This window comes from Xenopus laevis, chromosome 4S, assembly GCF_017654675.1.
Source record: "Xenopus laevis strain J_2021 chromosome 4S, Xenopus_laevis_v10.1, whole genome shotgun sequence".
NCBI lineage: Eukaryota > Metazoa > Chordata > Amphibia > Anura > Pipidae > Xenopus > Xenopus laevis.
This window is the reverse complement of record NC_054378.1, coordinates 21,428,545-21,444,913: the sequence shown is the minus strand read 5'-3', so window position 1 is coordinate 21,444,913 and position 16,369 is coordinate 21,428,545. Positions and strand designations below refer to the sequence as shown.

The 16,369-nt window shown below is 43.4% G+C and overlaps 1 protein-coding gene across 1 annotated transcript in view; it reads right to left on the bottom strand.

Moving 5' to 3' along the window:
* The window catches only part of dennd2b.S (DENN domain containing 2B S homeolog), a 65,667-nt gene extending 56,934 nt beyond the window's left edge, over positions 1-8,733 (bottom strand). The window contains exon 1 of the mRNA XM_018260346.2: positions 8,611-8,733. The gene's annotated coding sequence lies outside the window, so the exon portion shown is untranslated. The remainder of the gene's footprint in view (positions 1-8,610) is intronic.
* Positions 8,734-16,369: the final 7,636 nt, after the last annotated feature.

Sequence of the window (16,369 nt, the reverse complement as noted above, 5' to 3'; positions counted from 1 at the left end):
GCAGAGAGACTAAAACTGACAATTTTACACCAATTTTCCTTTTTCACCTGTTTGAATTGTTTCTGGTGCAATGAAAATTACTTCCTTGCCGAATTCATGCCTAAAACTGCCCAGGCAATATCAATGTAAAGAAAATTATTTTGGGGGGGGTATTCACTACATTGCCTGGATAATTGATGATAATTGTAACCGTTCGTTTTTGCTAATTAATGTATAATAATAAAACGACCAATGTGTGCCCATTAATTAATTAACGGACTTTATGCTGAAGGTGAACCACCCCTTTAAGCTGGGAAATCCCTATACCAGGGAAGAACCAGTCACTGACTATGAAAATACAACAGATGTCTGTGTACATGACATTTGAAATTAGATTGTAAGCACTTTGGACAGGGACCTCTATCTTCCTATGCCACTCAGTCTTTTTAACTGTGCCTATATATTTTGTTTATTACTGTGTATATTAAATTATACCGATAATATTGTGTACTTTTTTTCTGGCAAAAACACAACAGCTCTGTCTTGCTTTACAGCAGGGATGTTAAGATGTAATCTCAGGACAATAGTCTCACAGGACACAAGACAGACGACTTATTATCATTTGGACCTACAGCACTGCTGCCTGGAGATGCCCTGAGATTTAATTAGCAACAAGTCAAGGAAAGATCAGTAAGTTTGGCCTAGGCAGAACAAACAAAACCACTAAACTATTAATATACAAAATCTGAACCTCTAAGATGACAAATAAATAATACACAATCTTAAAAGCAAGAGCCCCCCATTTACCCGCAAGAGCCCTCCATCTCACCTTAACTAACTGCCCTTCCCCTGCTGATCTTCCCCTTTCTTAGTATTTTGTACTTGGGGGGTTAAACTCTGTATATCTCAGGCAGCTCCCCTTGAGGCTTCCGAAGTCAGAAATGACATCATAATTCTTGGGGATAAATAATGCAGAATTGGCAGGCGCAGGGCAGGGGAAATATGCTAAATATTGCTTTCCCATATTGAATTCATTATAGCGCCGTGCTGTTCCTGCTAGGTATTTATACAGCAGTGCAAAGGTATCCTATGGACAAGGCAGAGACCCTCTATAGGGCTGACAGTTTGGGAGGGGGGTTCCTGTTTCCTTATGATTCTCTTCAGGGGGCACAGTGGGAGTATTTGGCTGTGTACATCCTTTGAATAGATACAATGTAGCAGCAATCGATGATTAGCAGACCTGGAAGAGAACAGATTTCTGCTACATTGTTACAAGGCAGAGAATATCTAACACTCACAGACAATAAATGACAGTTGCAGTGTTCCCATCCCTGCCAGCCGTAGAGAAACACATTAAAAGGTTCATTTAGCACGTTATAGAGTGGCCTATTCTTAGCATATTTTCAATTAGTCTTAATTTTTTTTTATTATTATTTGCCTTCCTCAAATTCAAGTTTTCAAATGGGGGTCACTGACCCCAGCAGCAGCCAAAAAAAAAAAAAAAAGGTTGCTCTGTGAAGCTACAATGTTATTGTTACTTTTTATTATTTCTCTTTCCATTTAGGCCCCTCCTCTATTTATATCCCTGGGTCTCTTCCAGACCACTGCCAGATAGCTGCTGAAACATCAGACCGGAAAACTGCTGAATAAAAAGCTAATTTTTTTTCAAAATGATGACCAATTGCAAGTTGTCTCAGAATAGCATACTTTACATCATACTTAAAGTTCATTTAAAGGAATGGAGTCAATATACACACAACGTCCTTTCTTATTATCATTATATGGGCCGTACTATTCAGCAACCCACAAGGATAGTCCATGTGCAAAGTTATTATCAAATAGGGAAATCTGCCCCTTTCATATTTGACTATTTTTTGGGGGGGGGGGCACTTTCTATCGGCACAAGGTGCAGCTCGCTGCTGCTGGGAGTCTGGCTGAGATCCTCGGCACATTCCTTGGATTAGGGGGTTTATAGAATTCCTGGATTGAAGATTGGGATTTGCACAAAGAATTTGGCTTTTCTCCTTCTGTCTCCCTTTTTCACTGAGGGTCAGAGGGGGGAGGGGTATACTATTTGGTGGGGCAGGGGGCAAGATTCAAGCTGCAATGTTTTTAGGTACCCTGCCCCACTGTCAGTGCACCCCATCCTGCTCTCTATGTGTCCCCCAGCCATTTCAGTGACTTAAATTAAGGTGCACTGGTGGGCGCAGGGTGCAGGAAGATGGGTCCTTACCACCTCTACATAATAGGGGAAGCTGCAGCAATGCCAGTGGCCACATGTGGATCAGGTGTGGTAGTGACCATTCATATTTACCCACCCAGCACCCAACCAGTATGTGCATTTAGGGAACCTGCTGGTACTGGACCCAGTTCACTCACTCAACAGGCGCAGTCTATGAACTGTATGTTGCTAATTGGGCAGGAGCCAGAGCATTCCTCAGTGCTGCACAACACAACGTTGGCACGCTCCGACTTGTCTCAGTGCAGATCCGTTTCTCAACTGGCCTCATCCAGAACCAACAAATCCATATAACACCAAGCAACAAGGGATCCTTAATGCTTTGTGGCATCTGCTGCTCCTGACTTCAGAGAATATTATAGGGCAGCTTTGCTGGTCACTAGCGGTGCAACCAGGGGTTTCTACACATGCCCAGATTTAAGTGGACACATCCATTATATCTAGGGTTGCCACCTGGCCGGTAAAAATGATGGTTGATCCCAATGTTATTAATAGGGAAAAAAGATAAATATATAGGAAGGCCGGTATTTTTTTCCAGAAAAGGAGGCAACCCTAGTTATATCTGATCTTCTAGCTCAACTGAGTATGTAAAATTCCTTGGGGGCGGGTTCAACAGCTCCTTTCAGATATCCAATCAGATCGGAGTCAGTCTGCCCTCCTCACCAGGTGGATGGGAAAGACTTGTTTGAACAATCTAATATGTATGGACAGATTGAACAGTGTCCCACCAATCAGGTGCAGACTGCTCATTGGATGGAATGGCTGATGGTTCTTTCCTACTGAGCAGCAGCAGAGAATGATGGGAAATGTATAATGTGATTTTGGGGTATGGGGGGGTGAGTGTGGAGTGAGTGTCGAGCAGTTCCACTAGGCTGGGGCTGGGGGTTAGGGATGGGGTTAGGAGTTACAGTACTTGCTCAAAGTGATGGGCTCTCCCCCCTCTTAGTCACACAATATTTCCCTTTGTCCCAAGGGCCTAGCCCTGCCTAATGTCACAGCCCCACAGACAATACCCCAATTATTTGTGTGGCCATCACTTGTGCCCCCGGGCCACTCTCAGTCCTCTGACCCGCTCAGCCCCAGACAGAGACACCTCTGTGCTCCGACCCATTCACACACCAGTTATTCATCCACAGCAACCAGAACTGACATTAGGCACAGTGGGGCTCATTTATGAAAACTGGGCAAATTTGCCCTCGGGCAGTAACCCATGGCAACCAATCAGATTGCTGCATTCATTGTTCTACTTGCAGCTAGTTTCAAAAAGCTAATCACTGATTGGTTGCTATAGGTAACTGCCCATGGGCAAATTTGCCCAGTGTTGATAAATGAGCCCCAGTGTGTTAAACTACAACTCCCAGAATCCCATGACAACCAGAGACTTGAGTCCTCTGGAAACATGAAAAGCTCCCTCTGCTGCCCAATGTGAGAGCTGCAAGCAGGAGACACAACTGCATGGGTCACTCTCTAACCCTGGCTGTGTCAGCTGCTCTACCAGTAAATGTGCCTCTAATACTTAATGATTGTCACTAAGGAGTGAAATAGAATATGAAACTAGTGATAAAGCAGAGCTTCTTGCTATGAATGTTAACTGAACCACCCTGGCACATCTCAGACCAGTTTCCTCCCCCATTGGTCCTCAGACTAAACATCTTGATTCTTTCCAACCATTGGCACTTGGAGACCAATAAAAGACAAAAAGGGGAGGCAGTTGGGGAGCCCACACTAGCTGAAACCCATACAAATAAGGGAAAAGGGAATAATGCAGGAATTGCAAAAATGTCCCCAGCCAAAAATTTCCAAGAGACTTCAAAGTGAGAGTTTGGGATGCGCCTCTTGCTAAGTCTTCATATACCCTCCCCCCACCAACTAATAAATACACTGGGCCTAAATGATGTATTTCCCTGATATAAGGCCAGACTGCCATTATTCTGCATTTGAACATCACAGGACTATACAGGGGGGTTTTGTAGAAGGGCACAAGGCAGCCAATACCAGGTCACCATTTGGATGTGAGCTTTGGTGGTTTCTATGAAGACTTGTGACTTGTATCTAAGACGTCAACAGTAACAAATAAAATTCAGAAATAACCGGGATTGGGGCAGTTTAAGTGTCAGAGGGGTCAACATACCGTATGTCCTTAAAATCACAAATGACCTATAACACAATATATATAATACTGTACGGTTGTGTAGACAGTAGGACAAGATGGAGATTGTAGTTCTAGATAGAGACAGCAGTGCAAGACAGAGACAGTAGGGCAAGATGGAGAGAGTATGACAAGCTGGAGACAGTAGGGCAAGATGGAGACAGTAAGACAAAATGGAGACAGTAGGGCAAGATGGCGACAGTAGGGACAGTAGTTCTAGATGGAGACAGTAGTGCAAGATGGAGACAGTAGGACCAGATGGAGAGAGTAGGACAAGATAAAGAAAGACAATAGGACAAGATTGAAACAGTAGAGCAAGATGGAGACAGTACGACAAGATGGAGAGAGTACGACAAGATGGAGTAGTTCTAGATGGAGACAGTAGTGCAAGATGGATACAGTAGGGCAAGATGGAGACAGTAGGCAAGATGGAAACAGAAGAGCAAGATGGAGAGAGTAAGGCAAGATGGAGAGAGTAGGACAAGATAAAGACAATAAGATGAGATTGAGACAGTAGGGCAAGATGGAGACAGTAGGACAAGATGGAGAGAGTAGGACAAGATAAAGAAAGACAATAGGACAAGATTGAAACAGTAGGGCAAGATGGAGACAGTACGACAAGATGGAGAGAGTACGACAAGATGGAGTAGTTCTAGATGGAGACAGTAGTGCAAGATGGATACAGTAGGGCAAGATGGAGACAGTAGGCAAGATGGAAACAGAAGAGCAAGATGGAGAGAGTAGGGCAAGATGGAGAGAGTAGGACAAGATAAAGACAATAAGATGAGATTGAGACAGTAGGGCAAGATGGAAACAGTAGTTACACAGTCCATCAAGTTCAACCCCTCCAAATGAAAACCCAGCATCCATACACACACCCCTCCATACTTTCACATAAATTCTATATACCCATACCTATACTAACTATAGAGTTTAGTATCACAATAGCCTTTGATATTATGTGTGTCCAAAAAATCATCCAAGCCATTCTTAAAGACATTAACTGAATCAGCCATCACAACATCACCCGGCAGTGCATTCCACAACCTCACTGTCCTGACTGTGAAGAACCCCCTACGTTGCTTCAAATGAAAGTTCTTTTCTTCTAGTCTGAAGGGGTGGCCTCTGGTACGGTGATCCACTTTATGGGTAAAAAGGTCCCCTGCTATTTGTCTATAATGTCCTGTAATGTACTTGTAAAGTGTAATCATGTCCCCTCGCAAGCGCCTGGAGCAAGGGCAAGATGGAGACTTTAGGTCTAGATGGAGCCAGTAGGACAAGATGGAGAGGGTAGGACAAAATGAAGACAGTAGGGCAAGATGGAGACAGTAGGAAAAGATAGAGACAGTAGTGTGACGTTTGGTCTCCCAAACCCAGAGTAAACCCCAAGGTCCTGGTCACGGCTCACTGTTTTGCCTTTCACTTCGGGAGGAGCCATGAACGTAGTCGGGGTCACAGCCCGAGTCAGAATACGAAATCATGCAGCGCGGTACAAAATCAAAAGACAGGAGCATAATCAAGGTCACAGGCCAGGTCGTAATACAAATGGTCAGGATAATGGTCAGAAAACAGGCAAGAGTCAGGACAGGCAGCAATCAGGACAAGAACCAGTATCAGGCAAGGTCAAACACAGAATAACAAACTAGAAATAGCACCCAGGAACTATCAGAATAGACCTACGTTGGGCAATGACACCGAGTACACCAGCGTTTTAAATATTTGAATTTTCACTAAAAGCACAATGACATCAGATGCACGCCACGTCAAAACCTGCCAGAGGGTGCAACGGGCGTCTCCAATGGCCCCCACTAGACCCCCAGGTGTGAGTTTACTTACAAGTAGGACACAAAGGAAAAAGTAGGACAAAACAGAGACTGTAACATTTCATATAAGTTATTTAAATTCAGGATCAAAGTCTAACAAGACACAAGGCAGGTGAAAAGCTAATTAAGGGGACCCTGCACAGATCTGATTGGGCAGTTGGGGCAATATTAGTGGTACTGCTAGGCCATCTGTCTGCCGTCTGTGCATGTTTATACAGATATTTACTATACATATAACTGAGACAGTCAGACTTTGGGTTCCTCTGGAGCCGTTTCTGTGTTTATAGATCTGCGGTGCAGTTAAAAGGCAAAAAGGCTAAATATTGATGTTTTAGGGGAGAAGCTTAATAGGGATGAGGAGCAACTGGGAAACATCCCCACAATGAGCAGATTTGGGTTTATCCTCCTTTACTGCATTTTGCTTACCACAGTCATGTCCCAAGGGGCTGTATCAGGGCTTGGCCTATGGGGGCTGTTTTGAGAATTTAGGGAGACTTAAAAGCCATGGCATCTAAAACACCCAATCACCCCTATGTGACATTGGGGCTCATCTACACTCGTTCCCCATTACACCCCAGTAAGTCTGAAAATTGATGGGGGGCGGGGGTCAGCTGCATTTTTAGCCACCAAGTGACCCCAAAGGTTTGTGTGCAGAGGCGTAACTAGAAGTTACTGTGCCCCACAGCAAATTAATTTTAGAGCCCCCAACATATCCAGAGGTTATCTGGTTTTACCAATATATGTTGAAATTGTTCTTTATTTGGGCCTTATGGGGCCTCCTATACCTCCTAGGCCCCCTAAGCAGAGTCTGCTTCCTCTTTAGTTACACCCCTATTTGTGTGGTCAACCCTTTTACACTCCCAGCACCCCATAACCATATAATCACTCAAACCGCAGTTATATTTGTGCCCCCCTGACCCCCTTAACTACAGCCCCTGCACTGTCGCTCTCCTCACTCTGACATTATAGACCAGTAAAGCCTGGGAAAGCCATAAGAGCGCATGGAATGCAGGACGCTGAGAGCTGCGCAGCAATGGCACAAATATGCAACTCCCTGCAAGCAACTCCCTTTCCTCCTCCCCTGTCAGTGATCCGCGGCGCAGCATCACCACTGGCCCACGGGAAAAGCAGAATGTGAAAAAGAATGATGTCACGTTCACACACTCGGGGGGTCTCTCCGGAGGGCAGAGGTCAAAGCAAAATCCTGGATTATTTTCTGTATACACTCTGAAATATTTCTATTGGCCAGTCTTAAACAATCCTATACGTAGTTTATAGTTACGCCGTGCGGATACTTGTAAATTTGTGCCATCTAAACACACACAGTCGCTAATGATGCTGATAATGCGTGACCCCCACCTCCCACTCCTATACAACTTAACTACCACTTAAGCTGGCCATAGACGCAAAGATTTGATCTTTTACGAATCGAGGATTCGTACGATTTTCGGACCGTGTGTTGAGAGTCCCGACATTTTTCTTCCGGCGGAGATAGGTCGTTTGGTCAATCGGACAGGTTAAAAGATTTCTGTCGGCTGCGGGTAATATCTCTGTATGTATTGCCGATCATACGATTTTCAGAGGGAGACTAGCATTGGTCGGACATAACTTTCGTACGATTGCTGTCAGGGGCAGAACATCAGCTCATCTGTTCTTTTGTACTTTTGATCGGAATGGTTAGTGGCAGGTTAATGGGGAAGTCCGATCGTACTATGATTCGTACGACCGGATCTTTGCGTCTATGGCCAGTTTAAATGTTAAAAAGAGTCATCCAACCCATCCTTGAAACTGTCTAATGTATCTGCAATTCCATCACTTTCCAGCTGTCATATTTCCTACGGTCTCTGAACCTGTTATTAGTGCCAATCAGTGTATACATACATACACACATGGGGTCAGTCTCTCTTCCCCAGTAGTGTTTGTTTGAACTAAAAGGGGAATTAATTCCCAGTATGCCTTGGCATATAAACAAAGTTAAAAGGATGCTGGAAGTTTTAGTCCAATAAGCTCCAGGGACATAAGGTTAACTTAGTAGCTGGTTCTGCCATTTCTGGATGAGGCCACATCCAGGTAACTGCAGATAAATCTGTATTGGTTTATAGATGATGAGTTGCAGTACCACCTCTCACCAGTTTCTGCAGACAGCCAGCATTTCCAATAGGACTGCAATAGAACAGCGCCACCATCTGTTTAATCCCAGCAATAAACACCGATATCTGAAATGGGAATAACTTGACGCCAAAACTTTCCTTTCCCCTTAAGAAAGTGGTTAAAATCCATTTAACGTGGTCTTTTCTGCTGATTCCTCGCTGCTAAACAATAGAGTCTCTCCATCTCTCACAGAGCCCCCCAGACATCCTGCAGGAAGGGGTCAGACCCCACAGGACAGAGAATAAGAAATAAAAGCAAAGAGAACTCACCCAGGTGAATATCCCCAAGTGCGGGGGGACGCTGGGGAGCAGTTGATAACCCCTCTCTTTGGTATCTCCCCTCGCAGACCCTCCTGCTTCCAGCCCCGCTCTGATCTCTGCGCCTGAAACTAATTTTTGGAAGCTGATGGGGGGAAAAATGCAAAGACAGGAAGTGAAGGAAAAGAGTGACGGGGAGACGAATGTGAAATGTTAAACCAAAACCGCCAGGGAAGAAGCTGAAGGAGGTGGAGGGGGGGTATGGACTGGGAAATATGCCACTCGGCATCACTCTAGACCTGACGACTTTATTCTGCGCTAACAATGAAGATTGGAAAGACCCCCAAAAAAATTTTTTATTTTCCGCCTGGAATGTGAGTGCGGAGTAAAGTGCTGCCTACGACACAATGTATGTGTGCAGGTCTGTTAATCAGCTGGCTTCTGCTACAATGTTTCATGAGTCGCACCCATGCAACAATCAAAATGATATCCTGAGCAACCAGATATTGTTATACATTTGTTTCATATTACTTGAAAGCAAATGGGCCCTTTCATGGAAGTGGGGACACCCAGTAATTATTAGTGGTAAAGCTGAGAAAAAAGGGTTCATTATTGAGTATTACAGACAGAACTTGTTTTTAAATCATTTACCTACCTACTTGCTGTTGCTGAACTACAACTCCCAACATCCATCAACAGACAGAAGCAAGAACCCAATATGTCAGATATCATAAATCTAAATAATTTCTTATTCAAAGGTGGGGGTAGAATTCAGATTTTGCCCTGGACCCCCAGTCCTACAACAGCCAAGAGAGCCAATGTCCAACACTGCAGAAAGAGAGAGGAACAGGTTGGAACCAACACTCCCTTCCACCCACTCTTCCTGCTCTCACTGACCCGAAAGCATCTGTTATACTCATTCCCCAAAACACAGATGTCTCACAAGGACGAGTAACTGGACCCCAGACAATGACCATCCCAGATGCACTTCCCGGGGCCCGGGGGGGGCACGTTATAATTCCTCCAAGAATGGAGCACCCTGGAATGTGACACACGGCTTCAATGATATGGCAATAATGGGCAAAATTCCCTTTCCTGCCCAAAACACTTCCAGACAGGGGCTTTACAAGCAGTGCATGCCATGAGGAAAGGTCATCGAATTCTCGTACTGGGGCGGCAAACTTAAAGGGGCAGTTCAACTTCACAAAATGTAACAAATCCAGTGGGGGCTGCTGGGAAATGGACCGACTAATGAACCATTTCCTCAGTGACACGTGTACCCAACCAGAGCACCCAGGTCCCTATTACACCCATATTCATTTCATCTCCACAAAAGGCAAATGTGCCATAAGTTATAAGAACAAAGAAAAAGGAAACAGTTCAGTCCTTCAAACTCAACCAATGATTTATATTTCTCCACTTCTGCTGCGCAACCACCTGAATATCAACACAGACCTTTCCACTGAGTATTTATATAAGTATTACGAGTAGAGAGAAATTTTACTGATAATACAGCTCCCGGGCAATGGTTCAGCAAGGTACTCTCCTCTGCCCCTACTATACCTGCTGCCCCACAGTCACACTCCCTTCCCAGAGACTATTATCACACTGTTACTATAGGCACCATCTCTCCCTACTATACCTGATATCCCACAGTCACACTCCCTCCCCAGAGACTATTATCCCCACTGTTAATATAGGCACCATCTCTCCCTACTATACCTGCTATCCCACAGTCACACTCCCTTCCCAGAGACTATTATCCCACTGTTACTATAGGTACCATCTCTCCCTACTATACCTGATATCCCACAGTCACACTCCCTTCCCAGAGACTATTATCCCACTGTTACTATAGGCACCATCTCTCCCTGCTATACCCGCTATCCCACAGTCACACTCCCTTCCCAGAGACTATTATCCCACTGTTACTATAGGCACCATCTCTCCCTACTATACCTGCTATCCCACAGTCACACTCCCTTCCTAGAGATTATTTCAATAAAACAATAAAGATACCAGATCACTGGTATAACCAGGCCTGGACTGGGAGTCAAAATAGGCCCTGCCATTCCAAGTAAACAGATGCTCAAACATCCCCCTACCAGCCCACTATATGGTAACTTTCTATTGAACCATACAGCAGCCCCTCTGGCATTTGCCAGAACCCACAGATTGCCAGTCCGGGCCGGGGAATATAAATATAAGCTACTGTGCCCCACAGCAGATTAATTTTAGGACCACCAAAATATCAAGAAATTGTCCTGGTTTACCAATATATGTTGAAATCTCTCATTATTTGGGCCTGATTGGGCCCCCTGCAGCCACAGGGTCTGCATTCTCTGTAGTTATGCCCCTGCACCAGATCAATTAACCTGTTAAGCTAAAGCCCCAGACTGATTCTGCCCCCTATCTTTAGTAACATCACATTGTTACAGTGCAGGAACCTTCTCTACAAAGAGACATGTATTTCCAGCACAGGGTAAATCTGTTCTACTTACCTGCTATAAACCCCTGCAGGTCCTTGTGGGACTCTCTGGCTTTGAAAATAAGGGGTTTATGGATTCTTTTAAAGGATAAGTAAACCTTTAAAATAAGTGAATGTAAAATTTATGAGGGGGCTATTCTAAGCGCTTTTGTAATTAATATTCATTAATTATTTTCTTTAATTTCCAAGATATTAAAGGAATTTGTCAGGAGAATGAAAGAGGCTGCTCTGATATTCTTCTACTTGGGAATAAAATTAGAAACCTTTCTCACATTTTTCTTAAGTTGAAGAACATCAGAGCAGCCTCTTTCTTTCTCCTGACAAATACTGAACAGCAGGTGCCACTGTTGGAACAAAATTCATTCATATTAACAGCACATATATCCATTAATATCTTAGAATTTAAAGAAGAAAATAAATAATGAATGTAAATTACAAAAGTGCTTAGAATAGCCCCCACATCAGTTTTACATTCACTTATTTTAAAAGTTTACTTATCCTTTAAAGGCAATGTAGTTGCTGAGAAACGGAAGAAATCTGTTTTTGAAAGGGCCCTCCTGCTGCCACTGAACTACAACTCCCGGCTACTCAATGGCAGCTTTCTCAGGAAAAGTCAACATTCAACATTCCTTAAAGGGGAATTTAAACTGTAAATTAACTCTTGGTTTTTATTTTTCCAATATTATTATTTATAGTTTGCTTTTTATTTTTTAAAATGTCAAATTTGTCCCTTTTTCTCTCTTTTTAGACTTAGTTGTAAATGCAGACCAACTGCATGTTGACAGATAAAGGAACTTTCACTGTAATATAGAGCCCTCTAATTAAGGAGAAGGACCAGAGAGTGGGGTAAGAAGCAGAGAAAAGCAGGGGTGGAATTGGGAAATAAGACAAAGCAAATTCCCCCATGTCCATGGAAGAATCCAGAACAATCTGTGCAGCAGGAAATTCTTCAACAGCCCAAAATAAATACAGTGGATGCTGCGCATTCCTTACTATCTGAGCAGATTCCCCGGCCTGTGTCATTGTCCTGCACTGGGGATCATTGTCCTGAACTGGGGGGGGGGGTAAAGACCCTATAATTAGAGAATTACTGAATTCTATTAAACTTTACTACCATGGGGCAAGATGCAGGCAAATTAATGATTCTCAGTGGGGAAATAAGTTGAACTGGGCCCCTTCCACGAGGAGTTAGTAGATAAATAGGAAGATGGACCTCTTTGTGTAAGTGTGCCTCTTAGGTTTGTGTTACATAGTTACATAGTTAAATCAGGTTGAAAAAATACAAAGTATTTGTAAGTAGCCAAGGAAGTTGTCAGGAGAATTAAATAGGCTGCTCTGATGTTCTTCTACAACTCCTCCAAATGAAACCCAGCATCCATACACACACCCTCCCTACTTTCACATAAATTCTATATACCCATACCTATACTAACTATAGAATTTAGTATCACAATAGCCTTTGATATTATGTATATCCAAGAAATCATCCAAGCCACTCTTAAAGGCATTAACTGAATCCGCCATCACATCATCCGGCAGTGCATTCCACAACCTCACTGTCCTCACTGTAAAGAACCCCCTACGTTGCATCAAAAGAAAGTTATTTTTTTCTAGTCTTAAGGGGGGGTTCTGGTGCGGACAGTAACGTAACTAGAGGGGGGCAGGCCCTGGTGCGGGACACGCAGCCGGGCCCCCCGTCCGTACGTGATTTTCGGCCTGCATTTCAGTGGAGCGCGAGCTGCCGGGGGGCCCTGGCCCGCTCGCACCCCCTGCTCCCCCGGTAGTTCCGCCACTGGGTGCGGTGATCCTCTTTATGGGTAAAAATGTCCCCTGCTATACTCTATAATGTCCTCTGATGTACTTGTAAAGTGTAATCATGTCCCCTCGCAAATGCCTTTTTTCCAGAGAAAACAACCCCAACCTTGAAAGTCTACCCTCATAATTTAAGTCTTCCGTCCCTCTAACCAGTTTAGTTGCACTTACACTCTCTCCAGCTCATTTATATCCCTCTTAAGGACTGGAGTCCAAAACTGCACTAAATAGTCCAAATGAGGCCTTACCAGGGACCTATAAAGAGGCATTTATATATTTTTGCCAAAGTGCATAACCTGCATTTATCAACATTGAACCTCATTTTCCAGTTTGCTGCCCAGTTTCCCAACTTAGACAAATCACTCTGCATAGTGTCAGCATCCTGCATGGAACCTATAGTTCTGCACAATTTAGTATCATCTGCAAAAATAGAAACAGTACTTTCAATGCCCACGTCCAGGTCATTAATAAACAAGTTAAATAACAAAGGACCAACCATTTGGGGTATGGGAAAATGTTCAAAAAGTTATTACATTGTTGACAGCAGCTACAAAGAAATTGTTATTCTTAAACTGGTTATCTGTATCTACACCTTCAATACACCTTAAATCACTTATGCTGGCAAGAATCGATAAGGATTAAGACTGCTGACCCTCACCTTAAACAAGATTTCATTAATAATTGGTTGTTATATTGGGACTTTTTTGACTCTACTAACAAACTCCGTTCACTTGGACTGCTACATTCATAATTGTAGATTGTAACTCATTTTAAAATGTTTATTTACATTTGTGATGTGTTTGTAGTCACTTATATGTTCCAGCATATCCTTAATTTTATCTTTCTTGTTCAACTTTCAAGATTAGCTGAGCATTATTAGGTTAATATGTTTTGTTTTACTTTTGTTTTCTTACTTAGTTCTAATAACAGCTTAGGTGTATTCTCACATCATCAAATTCTTCTAGGACACCTAACTCTCTAAGCTGTATAAGTTTGTGTTATAGTCCTTCAATGGACAAATGTTATATCTTGCTTGTTTTTGTAAAACCCAATAAAACTTTAAAAAAAAAACCCAAAAAAAACAAAGGACCAAGTACAAAGCCCTGTGGAACTCCGCTAACAACACTGGTCCAATTAGAAAATGTTCCATTTACCACCACTCTTTGTAGTCTATATTTTAGCCAGTTCTCTATTCAGGTACAAATATTATGTTGCCATTCTGCTTAAGAGATTGCATAACCAGTAGCTCAATCTCATGTGAGCCTGCAACTTTCTTTTAGACAGAGGAGAAACTGCACACAGACACCATGCTTCTCTTGCTTTATGAAGATATAATTTTATTAACATGTCTTCATTAGCAGACAAAAATCATGTCACATGACACTGTATCAGTGACAGATCAGTAAGGGATCTGTATGAGAGCACACCCATTAATACATATCTTAACATACTATGTTCCAGGCCAAAATTCTTTAATTTAACCAGTAACCTTTTGTGTGGCACTGTATCTAATGCTTTAGCAAAGTCTAAGTAAATCACATCCACTGCCATCCCAGAATAGATGTCCCTGCTCACCTTATAAAAAGAAATTAAGAAATCGGCAAGAACTATTACGCATAAAACCATGCTGACACAAACTAATAGTATTATGATTTGCTATGAAGTCCAGTATCTTATCCTTTATGAACCCTTTAAAAAGCTTTCCTACCACTGACGTCAGACTAATTGGCTTATAGTTTTGAGGCTGAGAACAGGATCCCTTTTTGAATAGTGGCACCACATTAGCAATTCACCAGTCTCTCTGCACCATGCCAGACCTCAATGAATCCTGAAAAATTAAGTAAAGACGACAATCACAGAGCTAAGCTCGCTAAGAACCCTGGGATGAATACCATTCATCTCTGGACCTTTGTTTGTCTTAACATGTTCTAGTCTCTTTTGAATTTCCTCCTGTGTGAACCATGCATTATTAGTTGTATTACTAGAATGAGCACTATAAAGAAGGAAACCTTCATTAACTGGTTCCTTATTTGTGTAGACCAGGGGTAGGCAACCTGCGGCTCCGGATCCTCATGCGGCTCTTCATCCTGCTTCCTGCGGTTCAGTTTTGTGGCTTTGCTTGTCACGTTGTCTATACAGCCCTTGCTGGCGGCTTCTTGAGTGTGTGACCATGCTAAGCTAACGGTTATCTTACCGCTGTTGCACACTCAGAAGCCGCCTGCAGGTGTGAGGGCTGTATAAACGTCCCATGAGTGACAGGCAAGACTGAGCAGCAGCAAGATGATTCATCATGATCCTTAACGCGATAACACACTCAAGACTAGAGAGGGAAGATCAGCATGGAGCTTCAGAAACAGAAGTCACATTAAACATATGAGAACACTAGCAATTAATAGGGCTATTCAGTGTTTAATTTATTTCAAAGTAGGCCTACACATACACACTGCACCAGTGGCGGAACTACCGGGGGAGCAGGGGGTGCGAGCGGTCCAGGGCCCGCACCCCCTCAGGGCCCCCCGGCAGTCCGTGCGCCACACGGAGGGGGCGGGCCTGGCTGCGCGTCACGCACCAGGGCCCGTCCCCCTCTAGGATCGCTACTGCACTGCACTTCTGTTTGTTGTATTCTGTTGTTGTAACAGTTACAATTAAAAAAAAGGTTAAAACTTTTAAATGTTTATAACCTGTGTTATGTTTTGCGGCTCCAGACTATTTTTCTTTAGTGGAAGAGGGGGCAAAATGGCCAGCAACCAGTAAAGGTTGCTGACCCCTGCCTTAGAAAGTACAGTATTTTTACTTAAGATTACACTGACATGCTTGGGGTTAAAAAGATGATTATCAATTTTCTGTAGTAAGTATGTTGGAACGTCTGGGGTTAAAATGCTCATTATCCGTTCTATATTCCGCTAGTTCGGTGCTTAACCCTTTGCCTGCCAAGCACGTACGGCGTACGTGCTGGCAGGCAAATGCTCAGGCTGCCAAGAACGTACATTGTACGTTCTTTGGCAGCTGAGCTCTCTCTCTGCTTCGGCGGCTTTTGCCGCCTCCGCAGAGAGTGGGGAGAGAAGACAGCCCCCTAGGCAACGAGGCTGGGGGGCTGTCAAGTCGGATCTGCGACTCGATTGTCGCAGATCCGACTTCAAAGTAGCAGACGCATCGCATGGAGCGTCTGCTACTACACTCACCTTCTTCCTGCCTGCAGAGCCGCCCACGCACTTCCTGCTGCGCAACAACTCTGCAGACACGCTGCCAGGACTCCTCCAAAGAAGACAGCGATTCTCCTGCTCCAAAAACGGTAAGTGCACGTTTTTTTTACACACTTACCTGCACCTACACATACTTACAGTACATTTATACATTTTAGTAAAGATTGGAATTTTTTTTAAAATTTTTTTTTTAATTTTAGCACACTTGGTCCCTTTTGTACAGTTATTTACACTTATTTACACTTATTTACATGTATTTGCACACTCA